The 17,113-nt window shown below is 44.1% G+C and overlaps 1 protein-coding gene across 2 annotated transcripts in view; it reads right to left on the bottom strand.

The window, feature by feature from the left end:
* LOC142662058 (leukocyte antigen CD37-like) overlaps positions 1–6,375 on the bottom strand; it is a 95,957-nt gene extending 89,582 nt beyond the window's left edge. The window contains exon 1 of one of the 2 annotated variants that reach the window (XM_075839909.1): positions 6,276–6,375. The gene's annotated coding sequence lies outside the window, so the exon portion shown is untranslated. The remainder of the gene's footprint in view (positions 1–6,275) is intronic. The other variant, XM_075839908.1, reaches the window with a different exon arrangement.
* Between the last annotated feature and the right edge of the window lie 10,738 nt (positions 6,376–17,113).

The following is a 17,113-nucleotide window of genomic DNA, read 5'->3' as shown; positions in this document are numbered from 1 at the left end:
CAGATTCTCTATTTGTTTGATCTTGTCTGTGTAATATAGTTACATAGCAATGTCTGTCAACGCTTCAGGTAGAAATAGAATAGCCGAGATCTATTAGTAAAGAACATCTTGTGACTTTGTACAATTATATCAGTAAATGTTTAAAGGTTACAACAATAACAATTGATCATATAAAGTGTTAATGAGACAATAGAAAACACATGAAAGGTTACGTATTACTAAATCCAACCATACACATTAAAGTGCACCTGTCGCCACTTTTCTCCTATGCAATAAACTTTTCCACTGCTCCCAAAACAAATTAGACGCCACAATGTGACTGCATTTAGCGTCCGATTTATGGCCACAATAACCGCATGTGATTTTTGTGAACCAAACAGGGGCATGGCTAAGTAGTTGCAGCAATATTGATACGTGACCATCTTTGAGTCCATTTAAAAAATAGGGAGAACTAAAACATCCTACTTATCATATCCTATATACCCAACTACATATACACTTTGAAGGCAGCCAACCTAATCCACAGTGATGTCACGGAATAGATTCATTTCATCTTGATATTTATTGGTTTACCACTTGAACTTTTTGAGGTGTCAAGACTGGATTAACATGGGAAGATGCTGCAAGATTCCGGTATATTCTAAAGAAAGGATGTAAGTATAAAGGAAATCTATACAATATATAAATCTTCTCCTCCAGTTCTGATGTTAACCTGCTCTAATGCTGCTTGTATATACATTATCATCTGTCTGTGGATTGTACCTAATAAGTGTTCCTCCCCATCTTCCAAAAGCCATAACTTTTTTCTTTTTCCGTTGACATAGCTGTATGAGGGCTTGTTTTTTTCCAGGACGAGTTGTAGTTTTTAACAGCACCATTTATTGTACCATATAATGTACTGAAAAACGAAAAATAAAAACTTTGTGGGTTAGAATAGAATGAAAAAACTGCGATTCCTCCACTGTTTTTTGGGTTTCGTTTTTACGACGTTCACCGGTAAAAATTACATGTTAACTTTCTTCTGCCAGTCCATATGGTTACGGCGATTCCAAATTTATATATTTTTGTTATGATTTACTATTTGTTAACAATTCATATTCTGAGACCCATAGCCATTTACATTTTCCTTTTATGGAGTGGGGTGAGGGTGTACAAAAATTGTACATTACTAAAATCTTTTTTTTACTATTTATTTACCTTTTTTTTTTTAGACCTTCTAGGGGACTTGAACAAGGGAAGGTTAGATCACTTGTACAATACACTGCAAAAGCTAGGTATTGCGATGTACTGTGATTGTTATCGGCTCCTATTAAGCCCTGCCAGGGCTTAATAGGAGCACCAAGGTGGCAGACCTGGAGGCCTTCATTAGGCCCCCAGGCTGCCATGAGAACTATCGGCACACCACGATCGCATTGCAGATGGGGGCAATGGACTAACAGAGGGTGTTTCACCCCTCTTTCTAAAGGCTTAAATGCTGTGGTCACTATTGACCCTGGGTAAATGGCTGGGATCTAAGAAATGTCCAATCCTGGCTCTTAGTGTGAGGTGTCAGCTGTAATATACAGGGTGGGCCATTTATATGGATACACCTAAATAAAATGGGAATGGTTGGTGATATTAACTTCCTGTTTGTGGCACATTAGTATATGGGAGGGGGGAAACTTTTCAAGCTGGGTGTTGACCATGGTGGCCATTTTGAAGTCGGCCATTTTGTATCCAACTTTAGTTTTTTCAATGGGAAGAGGGTCATGTGACACATCAAACTTATCGAGAATTTCACAAGAAAAACAATGGTGTGCTTGGTTTTAACGTTACTTTATTCTTTCATGAGTTATTTACAAGTTTCTGATAAAGATAGTGGGGCCATTCTTCATCAATGGAAACCTCAAGGCCACGGGATATCTGAAATTGCTACATGATGATGTGTTTCCCTCTTTATGCACTGAAGCTGGCACGTTCCCTGAGTTTTTCCAGCAAGATGGTGCACCACCACATTATGGGTGTCAGGTCCGAGCATTCCTAGATGAACAGTTTCCTGGAAAGTGGATTGGTCGTCGTGGGCCAGTTGAATGGCCCCCTAGGTCTCCCGATCTGACCCCCTTAGACTTTTATCTTTGGGGTCATCTGAAGGCAATTGTCTATGCTGTGAAGATACGAGATGTGCAGCAACTGAAATTACGGATACTGGAAACCTGTGCTAGCATTTCTTCTGCGGTGTTGCTATCAGTGTGTGAAGAGTGGGAGAAGAGGGTTGCATTGACAATCCAACACAATGGGCAGCACTTTAAACACATTTTATAAGTGGTGAGAAACTTGTAAATAACTCATGAAAGAATAAAGTAACGTTAAAACCAAGGACACCATTGTTTTTCTTGTGAAATTCTCGATAAGTTTGATGTGTCACATGACCCGCATCCCATTGAAAAAACTAAAGTTGGATACAAAATGGCCAACTTCAAAATGGCCGCCGTGGTCAACACCCAGCTTGAAAAGTTTCCCCTCTCCCATATACTAATGTGCCACAAACAGGAAGTTAATATCACCAACCATTCCCATTTTATTTAGGTGTATCCATATAAATGGCCCACCCTGAACATCTGACACCTTCGTATGGAGTGGCCTCAGCCCATGAGCCAGCTCCATACTACTCCCCCTACTATGACATATAGTCATGTCAAATGTCGGTAAGGGGATAAAATTACTCTGTTCTTGGAAGAGAGATGGCCGAGTGTGTATGGTTACTCTTTACTATAGTCTATGTACAGTAAAAGGGAGCTGTTTCCATATCGCGGGATCTAGGGTAGTAGTGGATGGACCCCAAATGATCAGACACTTATAAATATCTTTCATGGGAAAACCCTTTGAACACTTAAGAATAGCTTTTTGTCAAATTCTCCTCTTCAGGCACTTTGCCATTTATGCTCATCCATGTTCAGAAACATATGACTAATATACATAATTATCTAAAATTCCTTGTATTGGGGCATGCGCCAATGAATCAAGAACTTTAGCTGTTACTCTTACAAGTAAACTTTTCCACAGCATCTGGTTTGAATCACTTTTCCCAGCAATTTTGACTCAAGAGAAATGTTACAACAAGAATTGAAGTCAACACAACGAACATTTTCTATAAACCTACACAAATATTTCAATCTTCAAACCATTATACAATGCAGGAAACAATCACTGACACCATGCAGGTAATGAGGGACTTAAGGCAAAGAAGTCAAGCACAAGTTGACATCACTCATGAAAACTGGTGCTCCCCAGGCCAGCAACGTAGAAGGACAATAATAATCTTTATTTCTCAACGCGTCACAATTGGGGGAGTAAGAACCGAGCAAAATGACAAATAATCAAAACTGATGAGCAAATAACATACTAGTGAAAGTTGAATCTGAAACAGATCTGGCAAACTGGGTACGTAGTCTGCCTTTGTTGTCCATGCAAGAGTAATGATGAAATCACTAAGTTCACATCTGCATTATGAATTCCGTTTTTCTGTTCCATCATAAAAGCAATAAAATGGAATTTAAGCTCTGACTGATTTGACACATGACGGAATCCAATGACTTATAATTGTGTCCGTTGGGTTCTGACATGGTGTCTGTTATTTTGCCAGAAAAAATAGCGCCACATGCTGCACTATTTTTTCCGTCAAATGGGACAGAATCTGCGATGGAGCCTCCAACGCAGATGTGAATGTGCTTAATATTTTGCAGGCAGGCAGATTATATTGACAATATGGCTCTGTGCCAATGTTGGAATTGGGTAGTCAATTTCAGAGGATTCAGCATGTACTACTCTGGTTCCATCACTTCCATATGCAGAATTTAAAGGTCTAGATTTAAGGGGTTTCCCCAGTGGGACAACCCCTGTCTATATGCTCTATTAGGGCATAAGGACATAATAGAGAAGGTCCTAAGGACTCTCTTATACTGTATTAGCCAGAGCGGAGAGCTACTGTAAAGTGTGGTTAGCTAGAGGACTGAGTTAACTAGGATTAACAAACTTCATTGGTTGCCATGTAATACCACATGTCTACCACATTTCAGCTGCCAACCCACGGCAACCAGCTGATTGACAGCAGGTCCTCATTTAGAGAAGGGGTGTCCCTTTAAGAGCATGTTGGAGCTAAGAAGTTTCAGTGTTACAGACAAATGATAACATGTGCCATATGCATCACTATTTTCCTAGTGATGCTGGATGAATGTGAAGATGGGCAGCCAACAGTAAAATCCCCCACCATTACAGATACGTGCAAATAAAGAAACAAAACATCTGCTGCTCAGCTTTTGGAAAATAGAAGAACACAAAGGGCCTCAGGCAATAAAACTAGCACAGAAAAAAGTGTTGGCCATAGCACACAAGTTTAGTCATCTGCATTTTTGACTACAAAACCGATATATCCGTGTCAGTAAAGGGGTTCTTTGGATTTCTATAAATGTCTTAATAACAGAGTATAAGCTGTTAACATAATTTGTGTTAAAAAGTGGCATGATGTGTACATACACATGAGATACGCACATATACTTTGCCACATTTTTGCGGATAAATTGTGGACCCTTTCTTTGCCATGGCCCCATGCACATTACCGTGATTTACACGTATCGGTGTGGGGGCCACAAATCCGGACCGCTAAAACTCGAGACAAGTCCGGATTTCTGGATTCACTACTACTGGTAAATTGTTGTGGATTCGTGAGTCCTGGTGACACACGGATGCACAACAAGCGTTTTTTTGCGTACCGGTGGACTGCAAGGGACCCGTGGTTTTTCAGACCGCAAAATCAATGCGGTCGTGTGCATGAGGCTTAAGGCTGCTTTCAAATGGCAGCATTTTGGTCAGTATTTGGTAAGTTTTTTACATCAGTATTTGGAAGCCAAAACTAGGAGTGGGTGGTAGAGGTGCAAATCTTTACATTATACTTTAGTTATGTGCAGGTTCCATTCCTAGTTTTGGCTTACAAATACTGATGTAAAATACTGATCAAATACTACCGTGTGAAGTGGCACAGAAGAAGCGAGGCTGTCCCTCACCCAGGCAAAGATTCACTGAGTTGTCCAAGTCCTTTATCTAAATACCCTGGTCAAGGCAGAATAGTTAGATGGCGGTACCCCTCCCCCAGCACACAGAGCACATACTCTTCAGCTGGACAATTCTAACAATCCTGGTGCCCGTCGAATGGGCCTTGAGCGAACAATCTGAACTTTGCCATTAAACAGAAACAGAGAAAACATTTCTGCTGTCTGTTCACAATTGATAACAGGCCTCCGGTTTTTTTTTCTTCAGAAGAGCAGCGGTACATCAAACAGCTACTTAGCAATAGGAAACTCAAAAATAAACTAAATGTGTCTGGCTATAGCATTGAAGCATGTTTACCTTCCTTATACTAATGCAACACAGACATGCGTTCTTGGCCAATTTCTTCAGAAGTAGCCACACTCAATATATGTATCTGCAAGGCAAGTGTTACCAGTGCATTGTATAACTCATTAAACCACTTGAATAATTCATCATCGTCTTACACTCACTGGTTTGCGAGCTCACACATCATCATTTACTGGTTGTGTAAATGTATTTCACAAGTCTTAAGGTCTGAGGTTTCCTTAAAATCTGCTGTGAAGAAGCCCCAGTATTGACGGTAATGACCTAGCTCCGACCTACAAATTCTAATACTGAACCTAAAAGTTAAAATTTTACTGCCTGGAACAAAGCAAACAAGGACAATAGTTGTCACCTCCCATAGATTGAGGTTGACAGATCCTGACATTGGTGTCTGGATCCCTTGACAATCCAATGTATATCATTCACGGCTAGACACACTATGGTTTCTGCTATTGGGGGGTACAGTAAATCATCCATTTTTTTGGGGCTATAATTCTCTTGTTCATCCCCCCTGAGTTAAGCAGTTTGCCCCCTTTGGTTGTGATTTTTTTTTTATATCTATGGGCACCTTAAAGATACATGTTTAGATACTAGCATCAGTACTAAAACACAAAGTTGTATCAAACACTACAGGCATATTTGTATATAGATCAGAGAAAATCAATAAACGTATACGATTTGTCCATACATTTAGCAATTTTACCTTATCTCAATGGCAAAACTTTGTATCACTTTATGTAGAAAATACAATCTTTCCGTGTATCTATTACATAGACACATTGTTACTCCATTCATTTTACAACAGACACATGGGCATTGAGGCTAAAGTATCAAGCAAGTAAAATCTTCAATGTGCAGAACTCCACACTAAACTATTATTTACTCACCGCAGAATAATAATTGTCCTTGTAACAAAGGGTAATTGAGAAGGGATGAATTTCAGCAATGCAGTTGCCTCGGTCCTTGCTATACTATATAAACTACAAACTTTAGGACTTCACCCTCTGTTGAATGATTCACAAAGCAGAACTGCCCCCTCCACAGCTCACTGGCTGCCTAGAGTAACTCCTACCAGGGAGGGCACATGCATAATGTGGGCGTCAGCCTGTGTGTGGCAGTCTGGTTTCACAAGTGAAGTAGCTGCGCTGTCATATTTTCTCTGGAAAGTACAATGCGACTCCTACACTGGAACAATATGCAGATTATTAAGTGCAGGATGTGGTAGACGTGCTGAGACTTGCAGTTCTACAAGGAAGAAGATGGGTGGGAAGTCCAGTATAAGTGCATGTTCACATAGCTTATTTTCAGGCGTATTTCAGAGCATTAAATGTTCGTATTACGCCCCGAAATACACTTACATACGCCTGCAAACAACTACCTATTGATTTCAATGTTAAATACACTGTGTAGTTCATATGAGGCATCTTTTGCACTGCTGAATTAAAAAACACCTTGTAAATCTAAGCTTTGTAAAAGAGAAGTGACATTGACACTACAAACTACACTTCAAAATACGTCCCAAAAATGCTTGCAAAAATCCATAACGCTTCAAAAATCAGCTCTAAAAACACTGGATTCAGAGGCTATTTTGTGAACAGGGCTGGCCTCAGGATAGATGGCACCCCGTGTGAAATTTTCTTTCGGCGCCCCTCCCCATCATAAAACAAAAACGCGCCATAAAATAATATAATGCCTCCCACCGTGTAATGCACTTTTTAGTGCCCCCACACAGTATAATGTCCTTTATAGTGCCCCACGCACCATAATGCCCCCTTTAGAGCCCCCCACACAGTATAATGTCCACTAAGTGCCCATACACAGTATAATGTCCTTTATAGTGCCCCACGCACCATAATGCCCCCTTTAGAGCCCCCCACACAGTATAATGTCCACTAAGTGCCCATACACAGTATATTGCCCACCACACAGTGTAACACCCCTTCAGTACCCCCCATATAGTATAATGCCGCCATATCTGCCCCATATAGTATAATAATATTTAATAATATAATATATTATAACCCCTTTAAGGACACAGTATTTTGTTCTCTAAGTGTTCCCACACAGTATATACTGCCCCCCCCCCAGTGCCACACACAAGATATTGCCCTTTGTAGTACCCCTACACAGTATAATATCCGCTTAGAGGCCCCCACACATTATAATGCCCCCTTAGTGCCTCTCCCCACAGTATAATGTCCCCACCACACACAGCCCCCCATTGTAGATTTTGCCATACAGCCCCCCTGTAGATAGTGCCATACAGCCCCCCACCTACCCCTTGTAGATAGTGCCATACAGCCCCCACCTCCACCTTGTAGATAGTGCCATACAGACCCCCATCTCCCCCTTGTAGATAGTGCCATACAGCCCCACCTCCCCTTTGTAGACAGTGCCCCTACCTCCCCCTTTTAGACATTAACCCCACCTCCCCTTGTATATAGTGCCATACAGCCCCCCATCTCCGCCTTGTCAACAGTGCCCCTCACCTCCCCTTTGTAGACAAGGCCACCACCTCCCCTTTGTAGACAGTGCCATACAGCCCCTCACCTCCACCTTGTAGACAGTGCCATACAGCCCCCCACCTCCCCCTTGTAGACAGTGCTATACAGCCCCCACCACCACCTTGTAAACAGTGCCATATAGCCCCCCACCTCCCCCTTGTTGACCGTGCCATAATGCCCCCCACCTCCACTTTGTAGACAGTTCCCCAAAAAAAATAAAACAAAAAAATTGTACTCACCAACGGGATCCTTGCATAGGCCGGCGTAATCCAGTGATGTCATCACGCCGACCTGCGCAGGGATCGTGTAGCCTAATAAATGGCAGAGCAGGGAGATACCTCCTTGCTCTGCCATAGGATTCAATGGTATCTGTATCCTAAGGACGTAGATACTATTGAATGTGGCCTCGCTACCACAGCAGCAGCCATAACAGGCGCCCACATGCTCGGTGGCGCCGCTAGCAGCGGCTATTGCTGCTACAGTGGTAGTTATGCCACTGAGCAGAGAAGGAGCGCCCGGGCAGAAGGGTAGCTGCAGAGTCGCCGGGCCTGGGCACTTTAGAAACACAAGCAGAGGAAGGCAGCCAGCACAGCTCCCCCTTCCGCCTGCTGGAGTAATGCGCCCTGTGCAATGGCACAGGTCGCACACCCCAAAGGCCGGCCCTGCGTATGAACATAGGATTAGGATTATAATTATAAGATAGGAGCTGCATCAGTTTAGCAGTTCTATGCAACATGGCTGAAGGACGATAATGATAGTTGCATAGTTGCATAGTTGATAAGGTTGAAAAGAGACACAGATCCATCAAGTCCAATCGCGTTAATCCAGAGGAAGACAAAAACCCCCATGAGGATGATGTTAATTGCCTCATTAGATGAAAATTTCCGCTAGGTTTCCGTTTTCTTCATGGAAACAATTGCGCAGCACACTAAGCTATTGTTTTTATGAAAAAAGTGTAGACCTGGCCTAACAGAGGCAAACTGAAACAAAAAAAATACCATTAAAATCAATGATAATGAAAACGAAAATGATACTTTCCGTTTGTCTTTCCGTTCATCTGTTTCTCAAATGGAAGCCCAACGCTGTTGTGAACAGGTCCTTAGTTGTTGGGCCCCACAGCATAACTGCCATGCCTGCTTCCCTGATAATTATGCCATGATACAAAGTGTGGTGCATGAAACTCCAAGAGGTTTTAAAAACGGATAACAAAAGCAACAGTTATAAAATAAAATATCCAATTCATACCCGTAACATTATTGGCACATTTCACGGTTAAGATTTTAGTAAATATCTGTCACGTAAACTAAGTCTCGTGTGTATAAACTAGTAAAGACGGGCAGTGGAGCTGTTGTCTATAACAATCAATCAATGTCCAGTTTTCATTTTACGATAAAATGTTCGTTGGTACCTGTATACACCCTCTGTTGAATGATTCACAAAGCAGAACTGCCCCCTCCTCTAGGTATTCCCCGGGTAATTATAGACCAGTTAGCTTAACATCCATTGTGGGAAATATGTTTGAGGGGCTATTGAGGGACTATATACAGGAGCATGTGACAAAAAATAGTATAATACGTGACAGCCAGCACGGTTTTACTAAGGACAGAAGTTGTCAAACCAACCTGATATGTTTTTATGAAGAGGTGAGCAGAAGCCTAGACAGAGGGGCCGCTGTGGATATAGTGTTTTTGGACTTTGTAAAGGCATTTGACACTGTCCCTCATAGACGTCTAATGGGTAAATTAAGGACTATAGGTTTAGAAAGCATAGTTTCTGAATGGATTGAAAATTGTCTCAAGGACCGTATTCAGAGAGTTGTGGTCAATGATTCCTACTCCGAATGGTCCCTGGTTATAAGTGGTGTACCCCAGGGTTCATTGCTGGGACCACTATTATTCAACTTATTTATTAATGATATAGAGGATGGTAGCACTATTTCTATTTTTGCAGATAACAGCAAGCTATGTAATATTGTTCAGTCTATAGAAGATGTTCGTAAATTGCAAGCTGAATTGGACACACTAAGTGTTTGGGCATCCACTTGGCAAATGAGGTGTAACGTAGATAAATGCAGGGCCGGGCTTAGGTTGGATGGCGCCCTGTGCAGGACTCTCTATTGCTGCCCTCCACAAATAAAGAATTAACCACAAATATACTGTACAAAAATATATATTTAGACATACAGGCAAACACACACACACACACACACATGAGGCATGTATACATATATACACACACACACACACACACACACACACATACATTAAACATGGATACTTATATATAGACACACACACATGGCATGTATACATATATACACACACACACACACACACGGCATCTATACACACACACACACACACACACACACGAGGCATGTATACACAAACACAAGAGGCATGTATATATATATATATATATATATATATATATATACACACAAGGCATGTATACATATATATATATATATACACACACACAGGAGGCATGTATACACACACACAGGAGGCATGTATACATATACACACACATACACACATGAGGCATGTATACATATATAAAGACACACACATGAAGCAGGTATACACATATATATATATACACACACACACTCACACACACACACGCGAGGCATGTATACATATACACATACAGGAGGCATGTATACATATGTACACACACTCAGGAGGCATGTATACATACGTACACACACACACACACACGAGGCATGTATACATTCATACACACACACAAGACATGTATACATATACACACAGGAGGCATGTACACATACACACACACACAGGAGGCATGTATACACACACACATATATATATATATATATATATATATATATATATACACACACATGGCATGTAAACACACACAGGAGGTATGTATACATATATACACACACCCCCATATATACTCACACAGACACACACACACGAGGCATGCATACATATATATATACAAACACACACACATATATACACACACAGTACAGATAATGTAGATGTTACTTGCAGTCCTATGTAACACACTGTAATATCCGTGGCTGCGGGCCATCCGCTCCAACCTCCCCCTGACAGCCGCAGCCACGAGTCGGCAAGTGCTGGCCCCAGCCTCCTCCTCAGGAGACGCCATCGCTCGCGTCCACTCACCTCAGCCGGATCCCGTAGGGTGTGCCCGCATGCTCATGCCTGCTCTTAAAGGGGCAGTGTGCACCGGACATTCTGATGACCCTTGACTCGTGAGTACCCTGGACTATAAGAGGGATCCAGCCCCCTGTTTCTATGGATGAGCGTTGTTGTTGTTCCCTATAGTTTGTCTATGTGATGGCCTCCTAGTGTGTTCCAGTTCCTGTACATGTTCCTGTTCCTTGCATTTCCATACCACCCTGTCTAGCACTGTGCTGTGACAAAGTCGTGTCGTGCTGTTCCACGTCTGACCTGCTTCACCTTGGCGGGAGAGCTGTTATGGAAAAATGAGGCTCTGGTGGCTGCATTCTGGCATGGACTATCTTCCAGAATTAAGGGCGAACTTACCGCCCGGGATCTGCCGTCTACCCTGGATGACCTCATCCTTCTGTCTGCCCGGATTGATATACGTATCCGAGAACACCTCCAAGAAGTTCTACGGGAGGGAGCCCTTCCTACTTTGGCCCCTACTTTGCAGCAACCCCTGCTGTCCTCAGATGTCGATCCTCCTAAAGAGTCGGTAATAATGGATCAGTATAAGTTATCTACCCAGGAGAGACTACGCAGACGCACATCTGGACTCTGTCTTTATTGCGGTCTCGGTGACCATCTTGTGTGCCTGTGCCCCCAAAGATCCCAAAACCTAGGGTTGCTAGGAGTGACAACCTTGGGTAAAGATGGACTTCCGTCTAAATTGCCCATACCTGTGACCATAGTGTCCGGTGAGAGAACGCATCAGGTCTCTGCGTATCTGGACTCTGGATCCGCTGCTAATTTTATCCGTAGAGATCTGGTGGACCTTCTGCAATTGCCCACCACCCCTCTGGAGAGGCCGTTGGCAGTTTCCTTAGTGAATGGACTACCTTTGCCAGACCCAGTTATAGCTGTGACCAAGCCGCTGAAGCTCCAAGTGGGAGCCCTTCACTTCGAACTTCTGTCTTTCTATGTCCTATCCAAAGCTGTTAACCCTGTGTTGCTGGGTCTGCCTTGGCTCCGACTGCATGCCCCAGTCCTCGACTGGAATTCTGGAGAGGTTCTCCAGAGGGGCCCTGAGTGTCAAGGTCGTTGTCTGGTGCGGATTCGTTCGGCTCAGCCTTCGTTGCCTCGGTCTTTGGCAAGATTGCCGAGTCATTATGCTGCTTTTTCGGACGTCTTCAGCAAGAGGGAGGCAGAGACATTGCCCCCACATTGGGCATATGACTGCCCTATTGAACTGGTTCCTGGTGCATCCCTTCCCCGTGGTAGGGTATATCCTCTCTCCTTGCCAGAGACTCTGTCCATGTCCGCCTATGTGAAAGAGAACTTGGAGAGGGGCTTCATACGGAAGTCTTCCTCCCCGGCAGGAGCCAAGTTCTTCTTGGTCAAAAAGAAAGATGGCTCTCTCCGTCCTTGCATCGACTACCGTGGTCTCAACCAGATCACAGTGGAGAATAAATATCCGTTGCAGAACAGTACAAGGATATGACCCCTGGTAGTTGGCGGGCACAATATACAATTACACAAGAAAAGGTTGCCTGCAAGCAACCAAGCCCAATTTCCCAACTAACAAAAATATATAGTAAAATAAACTTTTATTCAGCTACGTATAGCTAGACAGACCACAACAATGGGTTAAAATTATCACTACCTGATGGCCGGACATAAACATATGTTCCCTGTGTTAACAGGCACATGTAGTAATTGACATAGGAGCACTAGTATCTTCCCTAGCCAGTTAGATTATTAAAGTAACTAATATATGACAGTAAGTCCGGTCAGCGGTGAGTGTTTAAAATCTTAGCAGCCCCCCCGACATGTTTCGCTACTAAGTAGCGTCCTCAGGGGTACACGGGGCTACCCCTGAGGACGCTACTTAGTAGCGAAACATGTCGGGGGGGCTGCTAAGATTTTAAACACTCACCGCTGACCGGACTTACTGTCATATATTAGTTACTTTAATAATCTAACTGGCTAGGGAAGATACTAGTGCTCCTATGTCAATTACTACATGTGCCTGTTAACACAGGGAACATATGTTTATGTCCGGCCATCAGGTAGTGATAATTTTAACCCATTGTTGTGGTCTGTCTAGCTATACGTAGCTGAATAAAAGTTTATTTTACTATATATTTTTGGTAGTTGGGAAATTGGGCTTGGTTGCTTGCAGGCAACCTTTTCTTGTGTAATTAAATATCCGTTGCCACTGATCTCTGAACTATTTGATCGTATACGTGGTGCATTTTTTTTCTAAACTAGACCTGCGTGGGGCTTACAACCTAGTCCGGATTCGCCAGGGTGATGAATGGAAGACTGCATTTAACACCCGTGATGGACACTATGAGTATCTAGTAATGCCCTTCGGCCTGTGTAATGCTCCCGCGGTCTTCCAGGAGTTTGTGAATGACATTTTCCGTGACCTCCTCTATGTTTGTGTTGTAGTCTACCTTGATGACATCTTGATTTTTTCTCCAGATCCTATGACGCACCAGAGACATGTCAGTCAGGTTCTGCTACGGTTAAGGGAGAATCATCTGTACGCCAAGTTGGAGAAGTGCGTGTTTGACAAGGAAGCGCTACCCTTCCTGGGCTACATCGTCTCAAATCAAGGTCTCGAGATGGATCCTGAGAAAGTAAAGTCTGTCCTGGAGTGGCCACGTCCTCAAGGCTTGAGGGCCATACAGCGCTTTTTGGGATTCGCTAATTTTTACAGACAGTTTATTCCGAACTTCTCCTCTCTGACTTCTCCCATCTCTAATCTTACTAAGAAAGGTATGAACGCCAAAGTATGTACTCCGGAGGCAGAGTCTGCATTGAATAGCCTGAAGAGTGCCTTCACATCAGCCTCTATCCTCCATCATCCGGATGTCTCCCTGCAGTTCTCGTTGGAGGTGGACGCGTCCGCTGTCGATGCTGGTGAACTCCTATTCCAGAGAGATCCCAAGGGCAAGTCAAGGGTATGTGGATACTTTTCCAAGCTCTTCTCTTTCGCAGAACGCAACTACTCGATTGGGGATCGGGAGTTACTGGCCATCAAATTGGCTCTGGAGGAGTGGAGACATCTACTAGAGGGCACAGCTCATCCGATCTTGATTTTTACGGACCACAAGAATCTGACTTACCTCCAGACGGCCCAACGGCTGAACCCTCGTCAGGCCAGGTGGTCACTGTTCTTTGCAAGGTTCCAGTTTGAGCTTCATTATCGCCCGGCCGACAAGAATGTGAGGGCCGATGCCTTGTCCAGGTTTTTCGATACAGAAGACACCATAGAGAGTCCACAGAACATTATTTATCCATCTTGCATTGTCTCGGTCAATCCCCTGCAAGTTGGGGACATTCCTCCAGGGAGGACTTTTGTGCGCCTGGCTGATTGTGGAAGAATCCTCCGCTGGGGACACTTCTCTAGACTGGCAGGTCACGCGGGGTTACGTAAGACCCGGTATTTGATTGCTCGTAATTTCTGGTGGCCCACACTGCCCAAGGATATTGTGGACTTCATTTCTTCCTGTGCTGTATGCGCAGCCAACAAGGCCACCCACTCCAGACCTGCTGGTCTGCTCCATGCATTGCTTGTGCCCAATGCTCCCTGGCAGCATATAGCTATGGACTTTATCATGGACCTGCCTCTCTCTGCTGGATGCAGTGCTGTCTGGGTGGTGGTGGACCGATTTTCGAAGATGGCCCACTTCGTTCCTCTGACCGGTCTTCCTTCTGCTCCTCAGTTGGCCAAGTTGTTTATCCAACACATCTTCCGCCTGCATGGCTTGCCGCAGCATATTGTGTCTGATCGGGGGGTTCAGTTTAACTCGAGGTTCTCTGCGGACTTCTTGGCGTGAAGTTGGACTTTTCCTTAGCCTACCTTCCACAGTCTAATGGTCAGGTTGAGAGGATCAACCAGATTTTGGTGAACTACCTACGCCACGTCATCTCCAAGCAGCATGATGACTGGGTGCAGCTGCTTCCGTGGGCAGAGTTCTCCTATAATAATCACAACAGCGAGTCTACTAGGAATACACCGTTCTGCATTGTCTACGGCCAGCACCCACGAATTCCTCTTCCGGTGCCTGATACTTCCGAGGTACCTGCAGCAGACTCCACGTTTAGAGACTTTTTGCAGATCTGGCAGCAGACTCGATCCTCCATCCTAATGGCAGTGAACCGCATGAAACGGAAGGCTGACACAAGGAGAAGAGAGCCTCCTCGGTTTCTTCCTGGCACTAAGGTCTGACTGTCGTCCAGGAATATCCGACTGAGGGTGCCGTCATGTAAATTTGCCCCAGGTTCCTCGGACCTTTCGAGGTCCTGCAGCAGATCAACCCTGTCACCTACAAGCTTCGGCTGCCTCCTACCCTCAGGATTCCCAACTCCTTCCATGTCTCCCTCCTGAAGCCAGTGATCCTGAACCGCTATTCCAAGAGTGAGAGGAAAGACTTTTTATTTGGTGGATTGGAGGGGGTTTGGCCCTGAAGAGAGGTCCTGGGAGCCAGAGGAGAATCTTAATGCTCCTACTCTTCTGAAGAAATTTCTCTCTCGCTCTGGTCCCAAGAAGAGGGGGCCTAAGAGGGGGGATTCTGTAATGTCCGTGGCTGCGGGCCGTCAGCTCCAACCTCCCCCTGACAGCCGCAGCCACGAGTCGGCAAGCGCTGGCCCCAGCCTCCTCCTCAGGAGACGCCAGCGCTTGCGTCCACTCACCTCAGCCGGATCCCGTAGGGTGCACGCGCACGCTCGTGCCCGCTCTTAAAGGGGCAACGCGCACCGGACATTCTGATGACCCTTGATCTGTGAGTACCCTGGACTATAAGAGGGGTCCAGCCCCCTGCTTATATGCCTGAGCGTTGTTGTTGTTGTTGCCTATAGTTTGTCTATGTGATGGCCTCCTAGTTTGTTCCAGTTCCTGTACGTGTTCCAGTTCCTGTTCCTTGCATTTCCATACCTCCCTGTCTTGCACTGTGCTGTGCCAAAGTCGTGTCGTGCTGTTCCACGTCTGACCTGCTTCACCTCGTCTGATGTCTACCTGCTTCCTAGTCCTAGCCGAGCCTGCCTTGCTACTGTCCGAGCTGCCACAGGTACCCTATATGAACTATAGACATTGTCCTGCACCCTGTTAGCCAGCTGCCTTACCGCCATTGCGGTACGGCCCAGTGGGTCCACAAACTCTTCGTGACACACATACACAGGAGGCATGTATGCATATATATACACACACATATATATATATATATATATATATATATATACACACACAAACGAGGCATGCATACATATATACACACATATATACACACACACATATATTCACATACACAGGAGGCATATATATATATATATACTGCGTTCCAAATTATTATGCAAATGTTATTTTTCGCTGATTTTCCTAAATAGATTTTCCTAAATAGTCGATGCAAATGACAGTCTGTATAATCTTCAAGCCATCAACCGTTGGAGTATAATGCAAATTTTATTGAACAAATCTCCTAATGATAACAGATTTTTTTTTAGCAGTAAAAAACTCAAAATGCACTGTTTCAAATTATTATGCACAACAGAGATCAAAACATTTTAAAGGTTGTAAAGAGAACTAAAATGGTAATTTGTTGAATTTGAAGCATCAGGAGGTCCAGTGGCGGACACAGACTGCAAAAGGCCCCTGTGCAGATAATGTGCCAGGGCCCCCCCGCCCCCCCCCCCCAATACCGACAAAGTTACCTAAACATATATATGCATATAAAAATAAACCTTACTAATAAAAATTATGAAGGAAGATTTATATTGTACATTTTATTACCAGTTTAGAACACAAGTAACACATTTTTTTCCGGGTTAAATTCTTATCTAAACTAAGTCCCTAAATGTGGGCAAAGAAAATGAAAAACCTATACTCACCTCCTCCGGCGCCTCCGTTCCCCCTCCGCAGCCCCTATCCCTTTCTGTGTTTACAAAGCTGCTGTGGTGACGCGCGGTCGATGGCACATGACCGCTGCAGCCAATCAATGCCCTCAACAGCGATTTGCTGTGGAACTACTGTCCTCAGCAGCACACCAATGA

This window comes from Rhinoderma darwinii, chromosome 10, assembly GCF_050947455.1.
Source record: "Rhinoderma darwinii isolate aRhiDar2 chromosome 10, aRhiDar2.hap1, whole genome shotgun sequence".
NCBI classification, from domain to species: domain Eukaryota; kingdom Metazoa; phylum Chordata; class Amphibia; order Anura; family Rhinodermatidae; genus Rhinoderma; species Rhinoderma darwinii.
The sequence above is the reverse complement of the archived record's forward strand: the minus strand, read 5'-3'. Positions and strand labels throughout refer to the sequence as shown.